Source organism: Canis lupus, chromosome 2, assembly GCF_011100685.1.
Source record: "Canis lupus familiaris isolate Mischka breed German Shepherd chromosome 2, alternate assembly UU_Cfam_GSD_1.0, whole genome shotgun sequence".
Classification (NCBI taxonomy): Eukaryota; Metazoa; Chordata; class Mammalia; order Carnivora; family Canidae; genus Canis; species Canis lupus.
In genome coordinates this window covers 53,693,004-53,719,701 of record NC_049223.1, presented here as the reverse complement: position 1 = coordinate 53,719,701, position 26,698 = coordinate 53,693,004, and the positions used below count along the sequence as shown (strand labels likewise).

The 26,698-nt window shown below is 44.0% G+C and overlaps 2 long non-coding RNA genes and 1 pseudogene across 2 annotated transcripts; 1 reads left to right on the top strand and 2 right to left on the bottom strand.

Moving 5' to 3' along the window:
- Nucleotides 1-1,198: 1,198 nt before the first annotated feature.
- LOC119870033 lies at nucleotides 1,199-17,661 on the top strand. Its single transcript, XR_005355005.1, has 3 exons — nucleotides 1,199-1,275; nucleotides 7,712-7,794; nucleotides 17,224-17,661. It is a non-coding gene; the product is annotated as an uncharacterized LOC119870033 (long non-coding RNA).
- LOC100683084 lies at nucleotides 12,753-13,709 on the bottom strand (annotated as a pseudogene).
- Nucleotides 17,662-17,827: 166 nt separating the features above from the next.
- LOC119870032 lies at nucleotides 17,828-24,712 on the bottom strand. The gene is made up of 3 exons (XR_005355004.1): nucleotides 24,337-24,712; nucleotides 24,165-24,222; nucleotides 17,828-19,451 (listed from the first exon to the last, which is right to left on the bottom strand). It is a non-coding gene; the product is annotated as an uncharacterized LOC119870032 (long non-coding RNA).
- Nucleotides 24,713-26,698: the final 1,986 nt, after the last annotated feature.

Genomic DNA, 26,698 nt, shown 5'->3' with positions numbered 1-26,698 from the left:
AGAGAGGCAGAGACACAGGAAGAGGGAGAAGCAGGCTCCAGGTGGGGAGCCCAATGCGGGACTCGATCCCAGGACCCCGGGGTCACGGCCTGAGCCGAGGCAGCCACTCAACCCCTGAGCCACCCGGGTGCCCCAATAATGAATGTTCTAAAGAATACTTTAGAGGCATTCTTAACAGTTGGTTGGAGACCTACATTTAGTTTGTTTTGTTTTGTGAAAAAAATTCCTCGAATACAAGCAGAAAAGAACTTTCTAGGATCAGGGTAAATTGAGACCATCATCTGAAGGGAGAGAGGGAGGGCGTCAATCTGAGACAGAGCGCTGCCACAATTATGCGGAGGAGGCCAGAAAAGAGACGTGGGGCTGATTTGTTTTTGTTTTTTTTTTTTTTTTTTGGCTGATTACTGTTTTAACCGTATCGGTCATCCATTGCCCTGGGAAATTGGTCTTGCAGGTTCTTTCAGGAACTGACCTTCCTGAATCTTTCATGCTCAAAAAAAGAAAGAGGAAAAAGTAAACATTAACCAAATACTGCAAACATTGTGTTCTTATATCTAATTGTAACTTCATGGGCCCCTTTACCTCTTGTGTCCCCAAACTTAAAAGAGATACCAATAATAAGGACGCCTGGGGGGCTCGCTGGGTTGAGCGTCTGACCCTTGATTTTGGCTCAGGTTGTGGTCTCGAGGTCCTGGGATCCATCCCTGAGTCAGGATCCGCTTTCAACAGGGACCCCGCTTGAGGGTTCTCTCCCTCTCCCTCTGCACCCCCCACCCCTCCCACTCATGCTCTCTCTCTAGGATAAATAAATTAATCTTAAAAAAAAAAAAAGGCACTGGAAATAGTCCTTAACTTATCACAAGAAATCCTAATCCTAGAAAGGTCACTGGAACCGGGATGGAACTCTTAGCCGATCACAAGCTTCCCTTGACATTTTGTTGGCGATGAGTTACAATTCTCCTTTTATTCGGTTTGGGAGCCTCTCCTGGGCAGCTTTTCTGATTTTGTTTGGGGATCAATTAGCAGAAACTTTAGGAGCCTACGACAGGAACACTACGGCTCCTGAAATGTTGGCACTACCCCACACGGGGTGTGGCCCGGGTGGCACGTCTGCGAACTGTTCGTGGAAGGGAATATGTAGTCACTCAAAAAATATTTACTCAAAAAAAAAAAAAAAATTTACTCACTCCCAACTATACACCAGACCCCGTTCCAAGCCCTGGAGATACAATGGACTCAAGACACACAGGGCCCCTCACGGAGGCTGACATTCAGGTAGGAGAAGGCTTAAAGCAAAGATGATTAAACCAAAAGTGAACAAGAGAATAATGTCGAATAGTGATGAAGACAAAGAGGTGAAAGGGGCCGGGGCACCTGTCTCACTTCATGGAGGAACATGTGACTCTCCATCTCCAGGTTGGGAGTTCGAGCCCTGCTTTGGGGGTAGAGCTTACATAAACAAATAAACTAGCTAACTAACTTAAAACAAAAAAAAAAAAAAAAAAAAAAAAGGAAGAAGAAGAAGAAGAGGAAGAGGAAGTGAGACGGGCGAAGGGACAGAGAGGCCGGGAAAGGCAGTGCATGGGAGCTACCTAGGATGGCTGGACACCTGTGGCTGGAGGAGGTGACATCTGAGCTGAGACTTTAATGATGAGAAGGAGCCAGCCTTACAGAGGTCTGGGCCAGGAATATCCTAAGGCAAAACCAAAATCGAGGGCCATTTTACACCTTCAAAGAACAGGAGACCAGGAGAAGGGGAGCCTGAGGCCTGTGCGAGGTGGAGGGTGTTTTCATCTAACCCACCGGGAAGGCTTTGGAGTGTTTTAGCCACATTTCTTGCTTTCTTTCAGAGCAAGAAATTTATGTTTTAGCATTTGGGGGAATTGTAATTGTCGATGTAAGCATTTTCTTGTTTTTTGGTTTTTTAAAAATACTTTTGGGTAACACTTGAGGGCTTCTCTTTGAAATGCGTAGCTTCTGAACAGAAAGGACTAAACCGAACTAGAGGGCCAGGGCCATCGGAAACCAAGGGATAGGATCTCCAGAAATGCGAACCGCCTCCTACTTCTCTTCCTACACTCATCTTAATTAGAAAGATTGGTGCGAGCTGCCTCGAGAGGGCGACAGCAAGGGGACTTCTGCAATCATCATATGACTATTTTTCACACTTTTTCTATGTTTTTTGAAATTTCTCAGTGAATGAGCATGTGTTCTTTTTGACAATTAGAAAAAAGAGTTTCCTTTTCTCCTAAGTGACCGTGCTGGAAAATTCAAACTAACAAAAAAGTCGAGAACATAGCACCATGGGCTATAGCCTTCCCCTAAATTCACCAGTTGCTAAGACTGCTGATATTTGCCCTTGCGGGCACGCGTGTGCACACACACACACACGCACACGCTAATGTACGCATAGTAATTTTTTTCTCAACCACTGATACTTGTTGATCCTTTTTTGGTTCAGCCTCTTAAAACTTACTTTCAGACGGGGGGTGGTATACCCCGCAAACTTGAGCAAGAATCCCCAAGAACCCAGACGTTGTCTTACATGTACAGCCACAGTCAGGTGTGCTGCTGTGACACGGTACGCTAGACGGGGTGTGATTATGAACAACCCAAGTTTACTTCTCAGGTTTGGAGCATGAAGTCTGAGATCAGGGCGCCAGCACGGTCAGGGGAGAGGGCAGGTCAGGTTCTGGAGAGAACCGGCTCCCTGGTTGCCAATAGCAGCTTTCTCTTGGTGGAGTGAAGAGGGCTGGCGAGCTCCCTCTGGGGCCTTCTGGGAGGGCAGGCTCATCATCCAGGAGGGGTCCACCCTCAAGACCTGGTCACCCCCCCGAAGGCCCCACCTCCCGACACCACTAGGTTGCTTAGGATTTTTTTAATGTGGGGGGGGGGGCCAGTGGGGAGAGAGAAGCCTTCAGACCACAACAACCACCCCACTGTTAACAGACCCCCGAAAATGAACACTAATACATAATCTTATCTCATATGTAGGACAGGCCCACGTAGCTCCAGTTGTTCTAAAAATGTCTTTTATGGTTTGTTGTTGTTTGAAGATTTTATTATGTATTTGAGAGGAAGAAAGAGAGAGAGCTCGGGCGTGAGCCGGGAGGGGGAGAAGGTGAGGGAGAGAGTGAGAAAAGCAGGCTCCAGCTGAGCACGGGGCCTGGTGCAGGGCCCATCTCAGGATGCAGATCACTACCCGACCCCAAACCAAGAGTGGGGCGCTCAACCCCCTGGGCCACCCTCAACCAGCTCAGCCACACTCAGCCCACTGAGCCACATGGGCGCCCCTGTCGCTGATGTTGTTTTAAATGCCGGAGCCAGTCTCCATCATTCCTTGCATTTCATTGTCCTGTCTCTTCAGTCTCTTTAATTCTTGAACAGTCTCATTAACAGTTTTGTCTTTCGTGACAATGTTGTTTTTAAAAAGAATCTGGTCCAGTTGTCCTGTTGAATGTCGCACCATTGGGATTTGCATGCCCTTCCCTCAGGCAAATGTTAGATTTGAGGAAACTTCATTGGCAACAACACTAGACAGGTGGTGTCCTGGACTTCGTGCCCCACGTCACCATGAGGCGTGGAGGCTGTGAAGTTGTCCCAGGAGGAATGATGCTAACTTTGCATCAGGTGGTACCTTCCCTTAAAAAATTCTTGTTGTTGTTTATTTATTTATGAGACACAGAGAGAGAGAGAGAGAGAGAGACACAGGCAGAGGGAGAAGCAGGCTCCCTGCGGGGAGCCCGATGTGGGACTCGATCCTGGGACCCCGGGGTCACACCCTGAGCCGAAGGCAGACGCTCAACTGCTGAGCCCCCCCAGGTACCCCAGAAAGTTTCCTTTTTGTGATACAACTGTTTTCTGTGCTGCCTTTAAAAAGTCAGCCACTTCCCTTACCTGCATGATATAGGTGCCGAGTGTTTACTTACTGAGGAGGGCAGGTGATGCTGGGAGAGAGCAAAGCGTAGGTTTGTATGGGGCTCTCCTCACGCAGCCCAGGCGATGAGATGTACACTTACACAAGTAAAAACTAATAAAATAAAAGGACACGTAAGGGCTGTGTGAGCGCTGAAGGTAAGAGCGCTCTTCTTTTTTTTTTTTTAAGATTTTATCTTTTTATTTATGAGAGACACAGAGAGAGACAGGTAGAGAGACAGGCAGAGGGAGAAGCAGGCTCCATGCAGGGAGCCCGATGTGGGACTTGATCCCAGGACTCCAGGATCACACCCTGGGCCAAAGGCAGAGGCCAAACCGCTGAGCTACCTGGGGATCCCCTAAGAACACTCTTCTAGGTGCAACTGCTCACCTGGCGCCCAGGTGCTCTTCCTACTCTGTCTCTGTGACTTGCCCTTTGCTCACCCTAATTCCTCTTTCTGGAATGTTCTCCTCCTGCCCTTGTGTCTGCAGGTTCATGTATTAAAACACTGCCATGGCTTTCAGACTGAGCTACCACTTGTTCTATTAAAAACAAACAAACAAACAAACAAACAAACCTTAATTTCTCCTCTTCTTTAAAAAAGTGGCTTCTTGGGACACCTGGGTGGCTAGGTGGTTGAGCACCTGCCTTTGGCTCAAGGTGTGATCCTGGGGTCCCAAGATCGAGTCCCACGTCGGGCTCTGTGCATGGAGCCTGCTTCTCCCTCTGCCTATGTTTCTGCCTCTCTCTCTGTGTTTCTCATTAATAAATAAATAAAATCTTTAAGAAAATAAAAATAAGGGCAGCCCGGGTGGCTCAGGGTTTGGCGCCTGCCTTCAGCCCAGGGCGTGATCCTGGAGACCTGGGATCGAGTCCCACGTCGAGCTCCCTTCATGGAGCTTGCTTTGCCCTCTGCCTGTCTCTCTCTCTCTCTCTCTCTCTCTCTCTGTGTGTGTGTGTCTCATGAATAAATAATTAAAATCTTTAAAAAAAAAAAAAGAAAAGAAAAAGAAAAATCAGTAAGTAAAATAAAAAGTGGCTTCTCCCCATTCGGCACACATTCCAAAATTCAATGTACCTAAATCTTTGGGCTGTTGAGTGTTAAATCACTCTCTAACTTGGATTACATGCTGAGGCCCATCCTTCTAGACTGTACGCGGATTGGAGGGGAGCTCCCCTTCTGACTTTTCTGGGCTCCCGGTGGGCCACCCTTTCTGGTACTTTGCACTTCTATTACGTTGAGTAAATGGACAACCGTCAACACTTCAAAAAACTGTCCCCATTACTATCCTGGTAATGATCGCAAAGAGAAACTCTACTCTTGCCCTCTGTGCTTATTTTTTTTCCAAACATGTTCCTTACAGTAGCAAGTTAACCAGGAAGTTTCCTTTACTCCCTTCCTCTAGACAGAGGGAAAAAAATAACAGGAAACCAACCCACAGCAAACAATGAAGATGAATATCAAATATTTGTTCCTTTCCGTACAAGGGAATTATGCACAATATTAGGTCATCAGAGTGCCACTTGCAACAATCAAAGTTGCTTTGAGCTTTAAGAATTTTCAGTAGGGCAATTTGGCTATTTTTATTGACATGAGGTCAAGTAAAAAAATACAGCCTTTTGACAGAAATAAGTAGATATTATTCCAAGTGTCACCTGGAGGCTGTGCTCTCAAACTTGTGATTCCGGAACTCGGCTGCCGGGAGATGACTTCCTTTCTTTCTGTGCCCCCGTACATCTTGGGCATTGTAAGGAGAGAAATAGCAGGTGCTATCAACCAACTTTTCTGTGTCACTACAACATCACGAGTTAAATATTAACCCCATCTTGTAGATAAGAAAATCTAGTTTCATAGATGATAAAGATTTGCTTCAAATTACACAGCTAGATAAGGCTGGGGTTCAGGGATCCCTGGGTGGCGCAGCGGTTTGGCACCTGCCTTTGACCCAGGGCGCGATCCTGGAGATCTGGGATCAAATCCCACGTCGGGCTACCTGGTGCATGGAGCCTGCTTCTCCCTCTGCCTGTGTCTCTGCCTCTCTCTCTCTCTCTCTCTCTCTCTCTCTCTGTGACTATCATAAATAAATAAAAAATTAAAAAAAAAAAGGCTGGGGTTCAAAAATACACTCCTTTCTGACCCAAATCCACGCCATCATCATAGGACCGTGCTTTGTAAAGATCTTTTTAAAATGTACTTGACAGGGATCCCTGGGTGGCGCAGCGGTTTAGTGCCGGCCTTGGCTCAGGGCGCGATCCTGGAGACCTGGGGTCGAATCCCACGTCGGGCTCCTGGTGCATGGAGCCTGCTTCTCCCTCTGCCTATGTCTCTGCCTCTCTCTGTGTGACTATTATAAAAAAAAAAAAAATGTATTTGAGAGAGAGAGCATAAAAGAGCTGGAGCAGAGGGAGGGGCAGAGAGAGAGGGAGGAGCAGACTCCCTGCTGAGCAAGGAGCCCCACCAGGGACTCGACCCCAGGCTCATGACCTGAGCAGATACTTAACTGACTGAGCCCCCCTGGGGCCCTGGGACCATGCCTTTTAGATGCCTGCCCCTCTACAAAACTGTGAGGTCCTTAGGTCCACAACACCCACCACAGTGGCTGGTGCAGGAACACCAAACAGAATCGAGTATTTCCCAGTTTTCGTCACCCCTTTCCTTTGCTCACTCAACATCTATTTCAGTCTTCCGTTCCCGCTCCCCAGCAGCTAGAGCCTTCAGGACAGGCTGCCTCCAGCCCAGTTTCCGGGGTGTGGTTTATGGCTAAATATAATCCCGGTTCTTTGGCCAATGATTGTCTCAGGAACTCACACCTCAAGCCACCAGCTGGAAGCTGGACTGGTCCTAAATGAGGACCTTCCTCCCTTCACTTGTGTGGCAGGTAAGGGACTCACAGCACCACAAGATCCTAGTTCGATGTCCAAATTCACTATATGGCAGTTCTGTGGCCTGAAGCAAATCACTTAACCTGCTGAGGCTTCATTTCTCTATCTAGAAAATGAGGGTGATGATTCCCACCCTGGAAGGGTTATTCCTGGCACAAAAGAAATATTCATCAACGGACATTTATTAGGTGTGTGTATTGCCTCTATCAGGACCGTTTCAGCTCCATGCAACCACATCATTTTCGAAGCACTTGAAATAATATGGCAGTGAGAGAGGGTTTTATCTCACATAACTGGAAATACAGAGTGAGCTCTAGGCTCCAGTTCTTGGCCCTGTTGGCTCTGCCTTTTCGGGGTGTAGGACTTGATATGAGGTTGTAGGATGGGTGCTGACTACCGAGGAGCAGGGTGACCAGCTTCCAGCTGGATCACAGCTCAAGAAGAGAACTATTCTAGAGTGTGATTTGTATTATACCTATAAAATAGAGGGGCGCCTGGGTGGCTTAGTTGGTTAAGTGACTGCCTTAGCTCAGCTTATGATCTCAGGGTCCGGGATCGAGTCCGTGTTGGGCTCCCCACTTGGTGGGAAGTCTGCCTCTCCCTCTCCCTCTGCCCCTCTCCATCACTGCTTCTCTCTCTCAAAATAATTTTTTAAATCTTTAAAAAAAATAAAATTAAGAAAGAAGACAATATGTGAGGTTTCCTTTGGCGGATTGCATGACTCAACAAAGTAAGAGTACACATGGGTAAGAGTAATCCATTATACACACATACAATTGCTGAAAGATAGACGCACCTAGTGACCTACCACTACCAGGATCCTCGAGGGACAAAACCATATTAGGCCTCCTAAGAAGTGGTGAAATGATGACTGAACCGTCTCCCTTCCCTTTCCTTCCCCTGTGACATCAGTCATGGCAGCAAGAGCGAAGAAAAGAAGAAGACTTCCCATGGGAACTGGACTAGAAGCCAGGAGACCCAGTTACACCAGCTAGGTAATTTTTTTAAGCTTTATTTATTTAAGAGAAAGAGCAGGTGTGCTGGGGGCGGGGCAAAGGGAGAGGGAGAAGGAGAGAAGGGGGGGTGGTGCTCTAGCCCAGCACCTTGAGAGCTTGACCTGAGCCAAAACCAAGAGTTGGTCGCTTAACCAGCTGAACTACCCAGGTGCTCCAGAAACCTGCTATGTGACTTTAAGCGAGTCATTTAATCTGTCTTTACCAGTAATGATAAAAGAATGTCTATTATATTAAAAGGTTTTATCACACATTATTTTTACTATATATTTATTGAAACGTCCATTATTATTATAAAAGGTTTGGAAAGTAGAAAGTGCCAGTAGTAGTTATTTATGCAATATTTAATTCTAAGCTGCTCATGTAGCTCAGTCTGGGGGGAATACAAGACTAATGAACGCATGATCTATGCCACGGGCGCCTGTGGTTCCTGCGCCTCTAGCTTCTGATAGGAACACACAGTTTGGGCCCCAGGTGGCTCCGTGGTTGACCATCTGCCTTTGGCTCAAGTAGTGACTCCAGGGGGTGCCTGGATCGAGGGTCCAGGGATCCAGTACGAATGGCCCCCCCCAGGGAGCCTGCTTCTTCCTCTGTCAGTGTCTCTGCCTCTCTCTGTGTGTCTCTCATGAATAAATAAAATCTTAAAATTAAAAAAAAAAAAACAAGGATCACATAAATATAAAGTATCTGTTGTGAAAGGAAGATAAAAGTAAAAATGGTATCTGTCGAGTTGTTAAATACATTCCCTCATCATTCCCCCTAAAAATGCTTTTCAAACAGCTTTAAATTCCAAAGAGCACTCTACTTGCTACCCTAGCGCACTTCAGCATCCTCACACCCTGTGTAGCCTTCACATTCTTTCAGGCTTGCCTCAACAGAGCTCTGTTTTTTACTGAGACTATTTAGGCTACTTCATCCTTCTCGAAGGGTCTTTAGAGTCGACCTTGTTTTTCTGTCCTCCACTCCCTCCTCTTTCCCCACATCACACACCCTCTCCGAGTTCCTTTTGCTCTCTTAAGTGCACCTCCTACCAGGGGTGTCCACTAATCCCAAATTCCTGCGTTCAAAAATGCAGGACTTCCGGGGATCCCTGGGTGGCGCAGCGGTTTGGCGCCTGCCTTTGGCCCAGGGCGCGATCCTGGAGACCTGGGATCGAGTCCCACGTCGGGCTCCCGGTGTATGGAGCCTGCTTCTCCCTCTGCCTGTGTCTCTGTGCCTCTCTCTCTCTGTGACTATCATAAATAAATAAAAATTAAAAAAAAAAATGCAGGACTTCCTTTTTTCTTTTTAAGGAGTAAATTTTTGTAGAACACCAAGTCATCAGAATTTTTTATTGTTTAGTCATTAGAATAATTAAAGGTAACTCATCTTTGCTATTCATAAACCAGAGTATTGGCCCTTCACTCAAGTTTACCCAGAACTTGATCCAGCATCATGCTGAGCAGTTGAGTTGCCAGCCAATTTGCAAAGCTCCCACTATGCAATTACCCGGATAGTTGGAATTCCTTAGTTTTCCAGCTAGAAGGTTTTGTTAGGGTGCATTATCAATGTTGACTCAGACTGGTCTCCAGGTATTAGGTTGGCTTAGTCTTTCCTTGAAATGTCAATTATTGCTAGTCTAGCTTTATCATTGTCGATTTTGTGTGTTGCTTTGCTAACCATATAGTTTTTTAAGGCTTTTTTTTTTTTTGTACCACTAACATTTTGGAGACATAATTTTCAAGGAACCAGATTTTAAGATGTGTATGGTTTGCATTCTAATAGAACTCTTTTACACCTGTATGGCTAAATCAGATGTTTTGGTAATTCCCTAGAAATGTGCGTATGACATTTCATTGTTTACATGCTTTTCATGAATTTGTGCTACTTGTATAACACATGACCTGGGATCCAGATTAAATGTAACGAAACCACTGGGTTATTTTTAAATTTAGAAGACATTGTTTTACAATAGAAAATCAATGTGAGCAAACTCATATTCTTCCGTTATCAAATAAATGCTAAGTGATTTTATGTTATGTACCTAGCAAATATCTTCCTTAATTTGTGTATGAGGAAAAGCATATTAATGATACCCTTAGTCTATAGTGTGGTATCATGTTGTGATGTAATATTGACATTTATTTTTTTGTTTAAAATATATTGCTATTTTAGAAAGGACATCAAGACTAATTACCGGGGAAAGGACAGTCTTTTCAGGGAGCCTAGGTGGCTCAGTCAATTAAGCATCTTCCGCTCAGGTCATGATCCCGGGGTCCTGGCATTGAACCCTGCATTGGGCTCCCTGCTCCAAGGGGAGATTGCTTCTGCCTCTCCCTCTGTCCCCTGCTTGTGTTCTCTATCTCAAATGAATAAATAAAATGAAAGAAAGAAGAAGAAAGAAAGAAAGAAAGAAAGAAAGAAAGAAAGAAAGAAAGAAAGAAAGAAAGAAAAAGAAAAAGAAAGGTTTTTTCAACAAATGGTATTGAGAAACTGGATATCCATAGGCAAGGAAATGAAGTTGCATGCCTACATTATACTATATAAAAAAAATAACTCAAAATGGATGAAAGACTGAAAATAAGAGCTATAACTACAAAACACTTAGAAGAAAAGATAGAAGAAAAGTTTCACGACGTTGGATTTGGCAGTGGTTTCTTAGCTATGACACCAGAGGTATAGGCAACAAAAGAAAACATGGGTGAGTTGGATTTCATTAAAATTAAAACCTTTTGTGAGCCAAAGGTCACTAGCAATAGAGTAAAAAGGCAACCCAGGAATGGGAGAAAATATTTGTGAAATGTAGATCTGATAAGGGACTAATATCCAGATTATAGAAAGAAGTCCTAAAACTCAACAACAGAAAACAAACAACCCAATTAAAAAATGGGCAAAGGACTTCACAGGGCATTTTGCCAAATACACAGAAATGGCCCGATATGCACATGGAAAGATGCTCCACATCACTCATCATTAGGGAAATGCAAGTCAAATTGACAGATACCACCTTATATCCACTCTAAAAACAACCCCAGAAAACCCACTGAGCAGGGAGCCGGATGTGGGGCTTGATCCCACAGGACCCTGGGATCACAATCTGAGCCTGTGGCAGATGCTTAACTGAGTCACCTGGCACCCCTCTTATTATATAATTTTAACAAAGTATGATAAATTGTAGGGTAATGAGTAAAGAAAGGAGTTTGGCCTTCTAGGGGTGGTAAATTGTGCGGTAGTACCTAGGAACTATGTGGGGGGAAATATGGAATATTAGGGTTGTTATAGTAAAATTTGTTTGTGCAGACTCGTCTTGGCATCAACTTTCTATCTTCACTGATAAGAATGTGCTCTCCTTCCTGGTACTGCAAGGGCATCTTCTAGACACCCAGAGAATATGTTCAATTTTAGTTTTTATTGAAATTGCCAAATTGCCACCTGTAGAGGATATAGCGATTTGCACTCCTTTTGATAAAAATGTAAATGACAGTTTCCCAAACTCTGCGTTTGGGAAAACCCAATGGGTTATCAAATCTTTGGCACTCTGATAAATGACAAAATAGCATTTTGGTATAATTTTAATTTGCATTATCTGATATCAGTGAGGTAAGCTGAGCATCTTTGCATGTGTTTAAGAGCCATTTGTTATTTTTCAGTGAACAACCCCAACCCTTTGCAAATTTTCTATCGTGTTATTCATCTTTATTGATTTATAGAGACTCTATATGTTAATTAAATTAGCCCTTTGCACTATGAGTAACAGATTTTTTTTCCTGGTTTGCCATCTGTCACTTTTCTTTTGCTCTTTGGTGTTTGTTTTGGGGGGTTATGGGGGACATGGGGTATTGCATATGTTGAGCTACAGTACACTCAAATAAATTTCAGATGGATCACAGAATTACTCATAAAAAATGACAACATAAACATAAACCATGGAAAAATTTTATTTTAGTCTCAAAGAAGGGAAGGACTTTCTTTTTTTTCTTTCTTTTCTTTTCTTTTCTTTTCTTTTCTTTTCTTTTCTTTCTTTCTTTCTTTTTTTTTTTTTTTGTTTGTTTTTTGTTTTGGTCATAAAATATGGATATTTTATTCCAGCTCTGAGGGATGAAAAATGAAGGGTCCTAAAAAAGAAAAAGGAAAAGAAAAAGAAATGGTCCTTCTATACCCCATTCTAATTAAGTAACAGTAATTTGAAAAATCTAAAACAAATAAGTATGTGTATCTGTATAAACATTTATATACACACATTCATATTTCATCAGTATCTATCTATTCACTCTATTTTTTTAATAAAAAATTCTTAAAAATTATGAAATCCATCCCAAAACTTCTACTTCTGCCTCTTCACCAACCATTTAATATTGTTTGGATTAAATTTACAATTTGTGTTTTAATCCCTTATGTGACTGGTCAAACTGTACATTGTATTAGAAGATGTGAAGGAGGGATCCCTGGGTGGCACAGCGGTTTGGCGCCTGCCTTTGGCCCAGGGCGCGATCCTGGAGACCCGGGATCGAATCCCACGTCGGGCTCCCGGTGCATGGAGCCTGCTTCTCTCTCTCTGCCTGTGTCTCTGCCTCTCTCTCTGTGTGACTATCATAAATAAATAAAAATTTAAAAAAAAAAAGATGTGAAGGAAAAACTTTGCTTAAAAGTTATACTAAGGAAAAAAAAGTGATACTCTCTGTTACAGTTGCCCTTTACATGATTTTTTAAAAAGATTTTATTTACTTATTCATGAGAGACTCAGAGAGAGGCACACAAACACACACAGGCAGAGGGAGAAGGAGGCTCCGTATGGGGAGCAGGATGTGGGACTCCATCCCGGGACCCCAGGATCACGCTCTGGGTCAAAGGCAGGCGCTAAACTGCTGAACCACCCAGGGATCCCCATCATTTTTTTTTTCATTATTTTCAACTTCATACATCTTGCAGCTCTCTGTGCAGACTATTCAGCTTCTAGTACCTTACATATCTACATCTTCTGGGTGGGACTGCCCGTGATCCATGAGCTTGGGGTCAGGCATAAACTGTGTAGCACCTGAGGTGGATTCTGATTTTCTGTTTCGGAGATGAGTTCAATTGGCAAAGAAACTGAGTATTTCAGGCTGTCAGTTGTTTTTGCAGGTATTTCTATTTCAGCAGAATTTCCTAACTTAGATTTTTCTTTAGGTTTAGGAAAGGACTCTTTTTTGTTGATTTTTGTCCACAATGATTTAACTGCTTCATAAATTGGCTCACTTGTAGTGTATGCCTTTTTCCAAGTTACCTTTGCAATTATTACTGACTGGACTGGAGGAGCAAACAGCTGCTCCTAAAGTAGCCAGTTGGGATGCCTGGGTGGCTCAGTGGTTCAGCACCTGCCTTTGGCACAGGGCCTGATCCCAGGGTCCCAGGATCAAGTACCGCATCGGGCTACCTGTGGGGAGCCTGCTTCTCTGTCTGCCTGTGTCTCTGCCTCTCTCTCTCTGTCTCTCATGAATAAATAAATAAAATCTTAAATAATAATAATTAAAAAAAAAACCTAGAACCTTTTCTTGCTGAAACCAAGCCTGCCAATCCTGAAACAGTAATCACTCCAATTTTTGGAAGAAAATCTCGAGGTGGATTCTTCAGATAGACATACACATCTTTTCCAAATTGTACTGAATCCATTATCGCATTTTTCACAAACCCATAAGCACCCTTGCACCAGCCAATATGATGACTAGTTGTAGTGCAGATGGATGCAAAGCCCATTTGTAAACGACCAGGCTGCTCTTCAATGTATTTAGACTGGAGAGGTGGTACAGTATATATGGGAGCTGCTCTGGTTTTACTAGCTGCTTTTTGTATCCTTCTTCTTCAGCCGCATGCACAGTTATAGATGCACATATCAGACCTGCAGGTACGGGTGTCAGCTTTCCCATCCTAACAGCCACCATATCTGTGACCTTCTCCATCTAGATTTTCATATCAGGGAAGGCCTTTCTAAGAGTGAGTCAAAACCTCCTAAAGACCAATAAATTTGACTATATGAAAATAAGATATATCTTCATGGCAACATTGGATGGACTAACCTCCAGGTACCTTAGAATGTAACCTTATTTGGGAATAGAGACCTTGTAGATAGAGTTGAGATAAAATCATGTCCTACTAGGTCGGGTGGGTCCTGAACCCAACACGGCTGCCTGTCCTTATGAGAAGAGACGAGACAGAGATAGAGATGCAGGGAAGACACCATGTGACCACAGAGGCGGAAATCCATGTGCTGTAGCTGGTAGCTGGAAGCCGAGAAAGGCCCAGGATTGCCACAAACCACCAGATCCGAGGAGAGAGACAAAGAAAGACTCCCCCCCCATGGGTTTCAGAGGGAACATGGCCCTGCGGTCACGTTGATTTTGGACGCCCAGCCTCCAGAGCTGCGCCACAATACATTTCTGTTGTTCTAAGCCATTCAGTGTGTAGTACTTTATTACAACGAATAGATCCAGCTTCTTTTCTGGCCTGTTCCGGAAAAGTAGTCTGATCCTACTGAAGGTTTTGCTCTTAATCACTCCGGCCGGGAAAATGCACTGAGGTGTAAAACACAAGGTACGTTTACAGAGGTTCAGAGGCTGCAAGTGGCCTTGCCTAGAAGTACTCTTACCCTGATGAGCACTGAGCACTGAAGAGAAAGGCTGAACGCTGTACTGAACACCTGAGACCAATATAACATTGGATGTTAATTTCCTGGAATCAAAAAAACAAAAAAAAATTGTTGTAAAGTGGCCCGGTGTTAGGTAGCCATGCAGCTGCTCTCTCTGCCATCCCAATTCCTCTCTGATACTCTATTTACTATTGGTCAGCTTCACTCGAATACAAACTGCGTGACAGCAGGAACCTTTTCCTTTCTGCTCACCACTGTATCCTGGGGAGATGCCCAGCGGATGGCAGATGATCCACACTCTTTGGATGATTAAGGGATAAAAATCGTAAAGAATTCCAGCCCATTGCCGACTCTGTGACCTAAGGCTCGTTATGTAGCGATTCCAACTCTGTGCGTCTTCATCTGTAAAAAGGGGAGGAGTGTGGGGGCACCTGGGTGGCTCAGTGGATGAGCGTCTGCCTTTGGCTCGGGGCGTGATCCTGGAGACCCGAGATCGAGTCCCACATCGGGCTCCCTGCATGGAGCCTGCTCCCCCTGCCTGTGTCTCTGCCTCTCTCTCTGTGTCTCTCATGAATAAATAATTTTTTTTTTTTAAAGGGAGAAGTGTGTGTGCTGCGGGGTGGGAGGGGGGATGATGGGTGCCATGTGGAGTGATGGTGTTTTGGGTTTGGTTTCCTTGGGGAGCCATCAACTGGAACGTTAAGCTCTACTGGGTTCTCCACCAGAGTCTGATTTTACCAGGGTCCCCAGTGGCTACTGGAGCCTGACACAGAGTAGGTGGCCAATAAATTTTTTTTTAAGATTTTATTTATTTATTCATAGAGACACAGAGAGAGAGAGGCAGAGGCCCAGGCAGAGGGAGAAGCAGGCTCCATGCAGAGAGCCGGACGTGGGACTCGATCACAGGTCTCCAGGATCATACCCCGGGCTGCAGGTGGGACTAAACCGCTGCGCCATTGGGGCTGCCCAGGTGGTCAATAAATTGACTGAATAAATGAATAGAAGGCCTCTGGAGGCGAGGGTTTTGAGAAATATTGAGAATGGAAAACCTGGTACTCGTTTTACTGGATGTTGGGGAGAATAAAAGTAGTGACGCCACATCCTCTCTTTAGCCTTGGGAACTCATGTTAGCTGTCCACAGATTTTAAAGCTTGTGAAGAAAAGGAAATAACACTGCTCCGGGTCTTTTGAACTGGCGGGCCTTACCCTCCGATTTCCACCACCCCAGCCCCTCAGAAAAGGCATGCTTTCAAACCTGGCAAAGTAACAAAGTTTGGGGATTTTAAATGGAAACAAAAACAAACATTTACAGAGCTTTTTCTACTTCTCAGCCTCCTCCTGGCAAAGATTTAATAAGTAAATATTTGCCTTCTGTCCCCACTCCACTTTTCTCTTTACAGTTTAATATATTAAAGTGCATACGTGATAGACAAATACATGAGATTTCAGTCCTTTTTAAATTTTTTAAAGGATTTTATTTATTTATTCATGAGAGACACAGAGGCAGAGGCAGAGACACAGGCAGCGGGAGAAGCAGGCTCCATGCAGGGAGCCCGACGTGGGACTCGATCCCTGGTCTCCAGGATCACGCCCTGGGCTGAAGGCAGACGCTCAACCACTGAGGCACCCAGGGATCCCCTTGGTAGAGTTTTTAAATCACTTTCCGTCTTCTTCTTTGGAACAGATGTTGAATGATTCTAATGAAATAGCTAGATAAAAATCGCTTTCTATAAAATTAGATATAACCAATTTCTGTGTTGCTATTTTGAAAGGGTCCATCTTTGTCAGCATTGCGCAGCAGTTATCCGTAACGTTCACGCCGCTCTCTCAACACTTAAATGCTTGTATCTTGTCTTCAGTCTAAAGGCTTAAACTAGACTACAAACAAGGCAAAGGTCACAGCACAAACTAAATATTTACATTGCCTCTTAAAATAACTCTGCCACCTGCAATATTCCCATAAGACAGCATTTCTAGGGACGCCGGGGTATCTCAGGGGTTGAGCGTCTGCCTTTGGCTCAGGGTGTGATCCCAGAGACCCGGGATCGAGTTCCCCATGGGGCTCCCTGCGAGGAGCCTGCTTCTCCCTCTGCCTGTGTCTCTGCCTCTCTCTCTGTGTCTCTCATGATTAAATAAATAAAATCCTTTAAAAAAAAAAAGAAAAGAAAGACAGCATTTCTAAATCCAGCTCCAAGGGTGAAAAGGATAATTGGGTATTTTTTTAAAGTTTTTAAATTTTAGCCCCCAATACTCACTTCTGAATAACTACTTTCATATTCTCTTAGTCAATATGTATATATTCATTTATTTAAGATTTTATTTAAAAAAAAAGATTTTATTTATTCATGAGAGACACACAGAGAAAGGCAGAGACACAGGCAGAGGGAAAAGCAGGCCCCCCACAAGGAGCCCAATGTGGGACTTGATCCCAGATCCAGCGATCACGCTCTGAGTCGAAGGCAGAGACGCTCAACTGCTGTGCCCCCTCAGGCGTCTATATATATATATATATATATATATATATTTTTTTTTTTTTTTAAGATTTTATTTATTTATTCATGAGAAACACAGAGAGAGAGAGAGAGAGAGAGGCAGAGACACAGGTAGAGGGAGAAGCAGGCTCCACACAGGGAGCCTGATGTGGGACTCAATCCTGGGATTCCAGGATCACATCCTGAGCCAAAGGCAGGCGTTAAACTGCTGAGCCACCCAGGGATCCCCAATATTTATATATTTAAATGTCCATCCCTCAATGTCTCTGAAAGCGCTCTGCCACAATGGACTCCTAATTTCATTCTTATGTCTTACAGGATATTCACCAAGCATAGACTCTATTTGCTTCAGACTCTTTTGACCTACAAGACCTTTGAATAATACACTGGGGCACTCCTTCGCCCACTCTGAGCTGGGAACACCTCTGAAACTTCTCCCTTCATTTTGTACCACTTCTTGGACACTGAGTACATGTAGCTTAGAGTACAGAGGCCAACCGCAGGCTTGGGCACCATGGTACACAGGAAACACAGAGTCTGAAGGTACCCATCAGATTATATTATTTAATATTGTGCTTCTAAAGATAATATAATTAAGAGTATTTTCTGGAGTCTTATAGATTTTATGATGAACAAGTATGGATTCAGCCAAGTTCAAAACTAAATCAAGTCCAGAATACATAATGAACTTTTATGACTCAACAACAACAACAACAAAACCAATAAAATAGGGGCAAAGGCCTTTTTTTTTTTAAACATTTTATTTATTTATTCATGAGAGACACAGGGAGAGAGAGAGGCAGAGACATAGGCAGCGGGAGAAACTGGCTCCATGCAGGGAGCCTGATGTGGGACTCGATCCCGGGTCGCCAGGATCAGGCCCTGGGCTGAAGGCGGTGCCAAACCATTGAGCAACCCGGGCTGCCAGGGGGCAAAGGCCTTAAACAGACATTTCTCCATGGAAGATACACATGTGACCAATAAGCACATGAAAAGATGCTCAACGTTAGTAGCCCTTAGGGAAACATAAATCAAAACCATCATGAGATATTGTGTCATACCCAATAGGATGGCCATTTGAAGAAAAAATAAAGCAACAAGTGTTGGTAAGAATGTGGAGAGATTGGAACTCATGCACTGTTAGTGGGAATCCAAGATGGTGCAACCACCATGGAAAATAGTTTAGTGGTTCCTAAAAAAAATCAAACATAGAATTACCGTATGATCCAGTGATCTCATCCCTACATATAAAACCCAAACAAGCGAAAGTGGGGATTCAAACATCTCAATAGTCATAGTAACATTATTCACTATAATAGCCAAGGGATGGAAATAATCCGCATCCAGCAACAGGTGAGTGAATAAGCAAGTACCCTATCACGAGCAAAGAGAATTCATTGGCATAAAGACAATGTTAGAAAAAAAAAAGCACATTTTATGAAAAATAATAATTTATCAATGTTTTCTCCACTACCATGTATGAAGACACTGTCCTAAGTGTGCCTCACGTATTTTAGTTCAATTAATCTTTGCAAAGGCCTTAAGGGGAAAGTGATCGTATTCTCATTATACATTAAGGAACCTGAGGCACAAGGAGGTGCAGTCACTTCACTAAGGTCACACAGCAAGTAAGCGGCCTTGGCAGGATTTGGGCCCGGTACTCAGTCATTCTGCTGCAGCTTCCAACAAAGTTCCTGGGCACAAGGCGCACAAATGACTTCCGTGCAAGGAAGAAACATGCAGAGGTCTCACAAGTGGTGTGAGCAAAGCCTCTGCTTTGTACACGGGAGGTGCTTGAGTCACAGTCAAGGAACACACCTTCCAAGTACTTTTGAAGGTCACGGGGCCTAGTCGTGCCCCCTGGTCCCGTGGGCTTGCCTGGGGCAAGAGCAGCCCGCAGACACGCTTGCATGCTTGCACACCAACCACGCTGGCGGGCTTCCCACACAAACAGGACTTAGGTGGCGAGGGGGCTGCCGCTTCTCACTCCTTACGGACAGTCGGGGACACTGCGCAGAGATACCGCACAGGCCCCGATACCATAATGTCCGAAGAGAAAGGATGTTTAGGTTCGTTCGTCTGTGAGTCTTCTGTCTGGGAGCTGCTTTGGAGGAGAAGGTGAAGGGAATGGTTGGTATCTGGCATCTCAGAGGTGGGACTTGGTTCAAGGTCACAAACACAATCTTGGATTTCAAGCAGGACCCATTACGCCGACACTGGTAAGACTAGGGTGTTGCTGTAGCTATAAATGCTCTCCGGACACCAAGCAGGATGCCAAGCAGAGTTCACTTTATGAAAGGATTGCATTTCTACGTTTATATCGATGCTCTAAAGTGGGAACATATTTTTCTTCAAACACACATGATTGTTAAAAATTGAGGTATTGCGTAGGTACAGTTAAAAAGAGCTAATTTTAGGGGCTCAGCCGGATGGATTTTTATCCAGGTACATACTCAGGTCTAAGCATCCAGATCAAGGCGTAACCCCCAGGAGGCTCTGTCATGACTCTTCCCAGCCGTCACCATCTCTTAGACGTAATCTCCATTCTGAATTCCACCAGCAGAGATTAAAATTTTAAAATAATTATTTTTATCAATATAGAACAGACATTAAGTTATCTGCAAAAAGTGAGTGAACCTTGGGCAGCCCGGGTGGCTCAGCGGTTTAGCGCCACCTTCAGCCCGGGGTGTGATCCTGGAGACCTAGGATCGAGTCCCATATAAATAAAATCTTTTTTTTTTTGGTTTGTTTTATTTAAAAAAAATTTTTTTAATTTTTATTTATTTATGATAGTCACAGAGAGAGAGAGAGAGAGAGAGAGAGAGAGAGAGAGAGGCAGAGACAGAGGCAGAGGGAGAAGCAGGCTCCATGCACCGGGAGCCCGACGTGGGATTCGATCCCGGGTCTCCAGGATCGTGCCCTGGGCCAAAGGCAGGCGCTAAACCGCTGCGCCACCCAGGGATCCCTGTTTTATTTTTTAAATATTTTATTTATTTATTTATTCATGAGAGACACAAAGAGAGAGAGCGAGAGATCGGCAGAGACACAGGCAGAGGGAGAAGCAGGCTCCATGCAGGGAGCCTGATGTGGGACTCGATCCCGGGTCTCCAGGATCACACCCCAGGCTGAAGGTGGCGTTAAACCACTGAGCCACCCGGGCTGCCCCTAAATAAATAAAATCTTAAAAAAAAAAAAAAAGTGAGTGAACCTCAAGGGTAGAGTGACATAAATATTTGAATACATATGCACCCATGTAACTACCGTCAAGAACAGTATATAGAACATTCTTGTACCCCAGAATGCTCCCTCCAACCCCTTTCCAGTTAATAACAGGCTCTCTTGAAACAAATTTTTTTTTTTTTTAAAGGGGCGCCTGCCTGGCTCAGTTGGTAGAGCATGTGACCCTGATCTCAGGGTTGTGAGTTCAAGCCCCAGGTTGGGTGTGGAGACTACTTCAAAGAATAAATAAATTAAATAACTGGCTTTCCTGAAGTCATCCCTATTTATAGGTCATCCTTGTTTAATTTTGCACGTTTGGAGGCTTTAGATATATCAAATTGTGCAGCATGCATGCTTGTCCAGCTTTTGTTCAACAGTGTGTCGTGTTTTACATGTAACAGGCATTCGTCCCCTTTTTTTTATTGCTCAGTCATATCCTATGACTGTATCATAATTTATTCTTTTTTAAGAAAGATTTTAGTTATTTACTCAAGATAGATTGAGTGAGTGTGTGAGAGAGAGAGAACATATGCGTGTGCAAGAGTGTGGGGGGTGGGTGGGCCGGGATTGTGGGCAGAGGGAACGGGAGAAGCAGAGGGATACGGAGAAGCAGAGGGAGAGGGAGAAGCAGCGGGAAAGGGAGAAGCAGAGTCCCTGCTCGACTGGGCACTCCATCCCAGGACCCTGGGATCATGACCTAAGCCAAAGGCAGACACTTACCCAACTGAGCCATGCAGGTGCCCCTATTATAATTTATTCTTATTTTCACGACTCTACTGGGTTTTTTCCCTAATTTTATTGATTTATTGAGAGAGAGAGAGAAAGAGAAAGTGCATGTGAGTGAGGGGAGGGGCGAAGGGAGAGGATCCCAAGCAGACTCCCTGATGAGCAGGGAGCCCAGGGTGAGGCCCCATCTCACGCCCCGAGATCACAACCTGAGCCGAAAGCAAGAGTTGGACGCTCAGAGGATTGAGCCGCCCAGGAGCCCCTCCACAGCCCCCCTGTTGACAGGCATCTGGGCTGGTGCCAGTTTCGGGCTACCCTGTATAAAGCTGCTGAGAACATTCTCGGACATGTCTTCTGGTAAACGTTCCTACTCGTTTTCACAAGAGGTACAGGTGTGTTGGAGCATATAATAGGAAAATTTTGACCTGTTCTGGCAAGGCCAGGAAATTACTGCACTAAAATGCCTTTTGGGTGATAGTGTTTTCTGATTTTCAAACCTAGAGTTCAGGAACACAGCTCCCATGTCTAGGAAATTAGTGGGGACCCTTCCTCCCTTTTCTCTCAGTCCTGGAAGCACTAAGGTTAAAGACATCCTGGCACTGGCCATCTTTTGTGTATCTGGATGATTCATAAATAGTAGGGTAAGTCCCTGACTACGTCCACAATTAGGACAACTACTATTCTGTGGGTGGTATTTGTTTTCCTTTGCTGTCAGCATCCAAATCCCTTCACTCACTTGGCGAGTTTCCCAAGTGATGCTTCTCTGTTGGGAGGCCCAGCCCACGTACTGAAACTTAAACGGCCCTTGCTGTCCTAGTCTCTCCTTTGTAAGCAGAGCAGGGCACGTGACTCGCTTGCCTCAAGCCACCTGTCCCTCTGAATCACCTGGATCCGAGTCACGAGTCCTTCCGGCATCCACGGATGGCAGAGTTGGTGGTGCATTTGGCACACACAGGGCATCAGGAGCAGCAGAGCTGTGCTCAGCAGAGGGGACGGGAGGTGACATTTTGGACATTGCTCCTACTGCAGAGCCTCCGATTCATCTCCTGAGCCATCCCAGCGACGCTGCAAGCTACAGAGCAGATGCTAGTGAATTCCTCTTATCCTTAAAGCAACCCACTTTGGTTTCTGTCACTTACAACTAAGAACACTCTGGCTGCTAATTCCTCCTAACCAAATTCTCCCATAAATGGTGATTACAGGGGGACACCTGGGTGGCTCAGTGGTTGAGTGTCTGCCTTTGGCCCAGGGCGTGATCCTGGAGTCCTGGGATCGAGTCCCGCATCGGGCTCCCTGCGGGGAGCCTGCTGCTCCCTCTGCCTATGTCTCTGCCTCTGTCTGTGTCTCTCATGAATAAATAAAAAATTTTCTTAAATGGTGATTACAAATATCTATTGTTTTTACTGAACAACAATAACAACAAAATCCTTACGAAGTCACAAAAGACTCTGAGGAGCCAAAGCAATCTTGAGAAAGAAGAGACAAGCTGTAGGAATCGCAACACCAGCCTTCAAGCCATACTACAAAGTTATGATAATCAAAACAGGATGGTACTGGCACAGAAAAGCAGATACACAGATCAACGGAATAGGATACAGAGCCCAATAAACCCACACTTATATGGCCAGTCTGTGACAATGAAGGCAAGAATATACAATGAGGGGGATCTCTGGGTGGCTCAGTGGTTTGGCGCCTGCCTTCGGCCCAGGGCATGATCCTGGAGTTCCGGGATCGAGTCCCATGTCGGGTTCCCTGCGTGGAGCCTGCTTCTCCCTCTGCCTGTCTCTCTCTCTCTCTCTCTCTCTCTCTGTGTTTCTCATGAATAAATAAAATCTTAAAAAAAAAAAAAAAAAGGATATACAATGGGAGTAAAGACAGTCTCTCCAAAAGTGGTGCTGGGAAATCTGGACAGCGACAGGCAAAGAATGAAACTGGACCGCTTAGACCAGACACAAAAATACACACAAGATGGATTAAAGAGTTAAATATGAGACCTGAAGCCATTAGACTCCTCAAAGAAAACATAGGCAGTGTACTCATGGACATTGACCTTAGCAATATTTTCCTGGATATGTCCCATGTAAGGGAAACAAAAGCAAAAAATAAATAATTGGGGCTACGTTAAACTAAAAAACTTTTGCACAGTGAAGGAAACCATAAACAAAATGAAAACCTACTAAATTCAGCAGCAATTCAGCAACCTACTGAATGGGAGAGGATATTTAGTCACGATATAGCTGAAAAGGGGTAAATATCCTAAATATATTAAGAACTCATACAACACCAAAACCTCAAATCATCTGATTAAGAATGGGTAGAGAACCTGAATAGACTTTTAAAAAAATTTTTTAAAAATTTTAAGTAGTCTCCACACCCATCATGGTGTTCAAACTTACAAACCTCATGGGATGCTTGGGTGGCTCAGCGGTTGAGCGTCTGCCTCCCGGCTCACAGTGTGATCCTGGGGTCCTGGGATCGAATCCCACATTGGGCTCCCCACAGGGAGTCTGCTTCTCCCTCTGCCTGTGTCTCTGCCTCTCTCTGTGTCTTTCATGAATAAGTAAATAAAATCTTTAAAAAAGAAGTCCCATATGACCCAATAATTCTACTGCTGGGTATTTATCCAAAGAAAGTGAACACACCAACTTGAAAATACATATGCACCCCTACATGTATTGCAACATTATTTACAACAGCCCAGATAGGAAAGCAACCTGGGTCCATCGATAGATGAATGGATAAATAAGACGTGGTGGTGTACATGTACAACGAAATATAACTCAGCCATTAAAAAAAAAAAAAAGAATGAAATCTTGCTATTTGCAACAACGTGGACCCAGAGGGTATGATGCTAAGTGTACTAAGTCAGAGAAAGACATAGAATACCATAAAACTTCACTTACAAGTGGAAGCTAAAGACAAGGGGATCCCTGGGTGGCTCAGCGGTTTGGTGCCTGCCTTCGGCCCGGGACATGATCCTGGGGTCCCAGGATCGAGTCCCACGTCGGGCTCCCTGCATGGAGCCTGCTTCTCCCTCTGTGTCTCTGCCTCTCTCTCTCTCTCTCTCTCTCATGAATAAATAAATAAAATCTTAAAAAAAAAAAAGAAAGCTAAAGACAAGCAGGAACTAATGAATATAGAAAATAAACTTGTGGTTGCTACAGGGAGTGGAGGTGAGGGGATAGGCAAAATAGGTGAGGGGAAATAAGGGTACAAACCTCATTAGAAACCAAAGAAGTCACAGAGATGAAGAGGACAGCATAGGGAACGAAGTCAGTAATATTGTAGTGACTTTGTGTGGTGACTGCACTTACCATGGAAGGCATTCCGCAATGTTTAAAACTGCTGAATCCCTATGTTGTACGCCTGAAACTAATACATCATATGTTAACGATACTTCTAATAAACATTAAAAATAGATATATCATTTTCCTTGATAGCACAAAAGGGTGCTGGGTGTAAAAAGAGAAACTGCACGCTACTTACAATCCCAACTGTCCTGGTTAATGCCTAGGAGGGGTCTAACGTCTTGCAAAACTTGTAATTTCTCCAAAGCAGTGAAACGGTAGGGTTATCCATTAAACAAATCACAGGGCAAACAGAATTACGTCTTTAAATACGTATCCGGGGGTGAGGTGCGTGATAAGCTTCTTATATCTGGTGGCCTTTTTTCCCTTTGGTGTAAAGAAGAGAGGAAGGTGCCAAATCTACACCGTGTTAGTTGGAAGATACGTCTCCCGTTCTCCAGCCTTCTCGTCTCTTTTCATTCTTTGGAACTGGCATCAAACCTTGTGGCTTTGTCAAGTCAAACAGTTGAAATGGAAATGTTATTTGAATGTTTCAAAAGCCATTGTAGAGATGGTAAAGGCTGCACCAGAATATACAGATTTCCAAAGAAGCCTGGATTATAGGATCAATGCACTCATCAGTAGCTCGTTGTTGATAACAAACTGTACTTCTGCTAATGAAAAGTTCTTACCAACTACATTATCAGAACCAAAAATGTAAAATTAAATGTCAACGTTTTCACAGATAATTTTCTTTCCTTTTTTTTTTTTTAAAGATTTTATTTATTTATTCGTGAGAGACACACAGAGAGAGGCAGAGACACAGGCAGAGGGAGAAGCCAGCTTCCTGCAGGGAGCCCGATGCAGGACTCGATCCCAGGACCCCGGGGTCATAACCTGAGCCAAAGGGAGATGCTCAACCACTGAGCCACCCAGGCGTCTGAGAATTTTCATTCACGGTATGATTTCAGGTATTTTTTTTTTTTTAAATCTCATCGGCTCCCATTGCTCAGAGGAGTTAAGTGACTTGCCTAAAGTTGCACGGCTTGAACCTAGATTTAACGCCCATTCCTTGCTTTTTATAATGTGAACATCAAAAACTTTAAAACAATTATGAATTGCATTAAAATGGAGAACAAAAACTCTAAATTCAGAAAAATGGAATCAGCTGGCTTATTATTAGTTAAAACACAACATATTATATAATTCAAAAAAACATTTTGTGGCTACCAAAACTCTTTATGTATGTATAGAAGTACATGCCCGAGTGAGATGAGAATGGAAGGATATGCTCCAAAGTGTTACCGGGGACTATCTCTGGGGTAGAAGTATTGGCAATTTTGTGTGTGTTTGGAAGGGGAAGTATGAGCTTAGCTTCATTTTCTAAATTTTCGACAATAAACGCACGACCTATATACTGTCTGAAAAAGCCTTTTATTACTGGTATTATCAAATGGTCACTTTGATATTGTACCTTTAAAACAGCCAACTCGTTACCTACCTCAATGAAACTCAATGAAAAGTTTATTTTGAATATCCAGCCACGGCTTATCCAACCAGCACCTCCCTGGTATCTGACATACATCGCTCTAGTTTTTACAACAGTTTCATCGGGTAGTAGTGGTATCACCATGTCACAGATAAGGAAGCTGATGCTTCGAGAGGTTCAACGGTCAAGATCACACAGGAAGGAACGGAGTCTTGGTTGTAGCGAGCTCAAAAGTCCACCTTCTCCATCTGCTAGGCTGCACCATCCCTCCTACCTTTGACCACTCCCAGCTTTTCTAGGGCAGGAGAACTGCTCTATCACATGCTGGTGTCATCTCTCAGATACTTTTCTTTAAAAACACTTTTAAAGGGATGCCTGGGTGGCTCAGCCGGTAACGAGTCTGCCTTTAGCTCAGGTCATGATCCTGGGGTCCTAAGATCGAGCCCCACATCAGGTTCCTTGCCTAGGAGGGGAACCTGCTTCTCCCTCTCCCTCTCCCTCCTCCCCCTCTGCTCCTGCTGGTGGGCTCTCTCACTCACTGTCTCTCAAATAAAATCCTAAAAAAAAAAAAAAAAAGAACATTTAAAGTATTAAAGTAGACAATTTAAAAATGATTATATGTATCGTAAAAAGCCCAGAAAGTTATATTCCCAACAGTATATCCCACCAGGGAGTTGAATTGATAGTAGTGGGACTTTATTTATTTTTAAATAAATCCTCAACATGGGGCTTGAACTCACGACCCTGAGATCAAGAGTCCTATGCTCTACTGACTGTGCCAGCTGGGTGCCCCAAAAGTGGTGGGACTTCTTTATTTTCTAAGCTTTTCTACTTACTAGCTTTTTTTCTTTCCCTTAAAATTTTTTTCTACAATAGTTTTTTTTTTTTTTTTTAAGGTGCAAATCAGAAAAAAAATTCCAGATTCTTCCTATGTTGCCTACCTTTTGAACATTGGCGCATCTCAACATCAGGTTGAATACACAAACCATTTCTAGAAATGCACATAACCAAAGCGGGTGCTTCATCGCCAAGCCGTGCTCTTCTCACACAGATCCCCCTGGACAATAGCCTC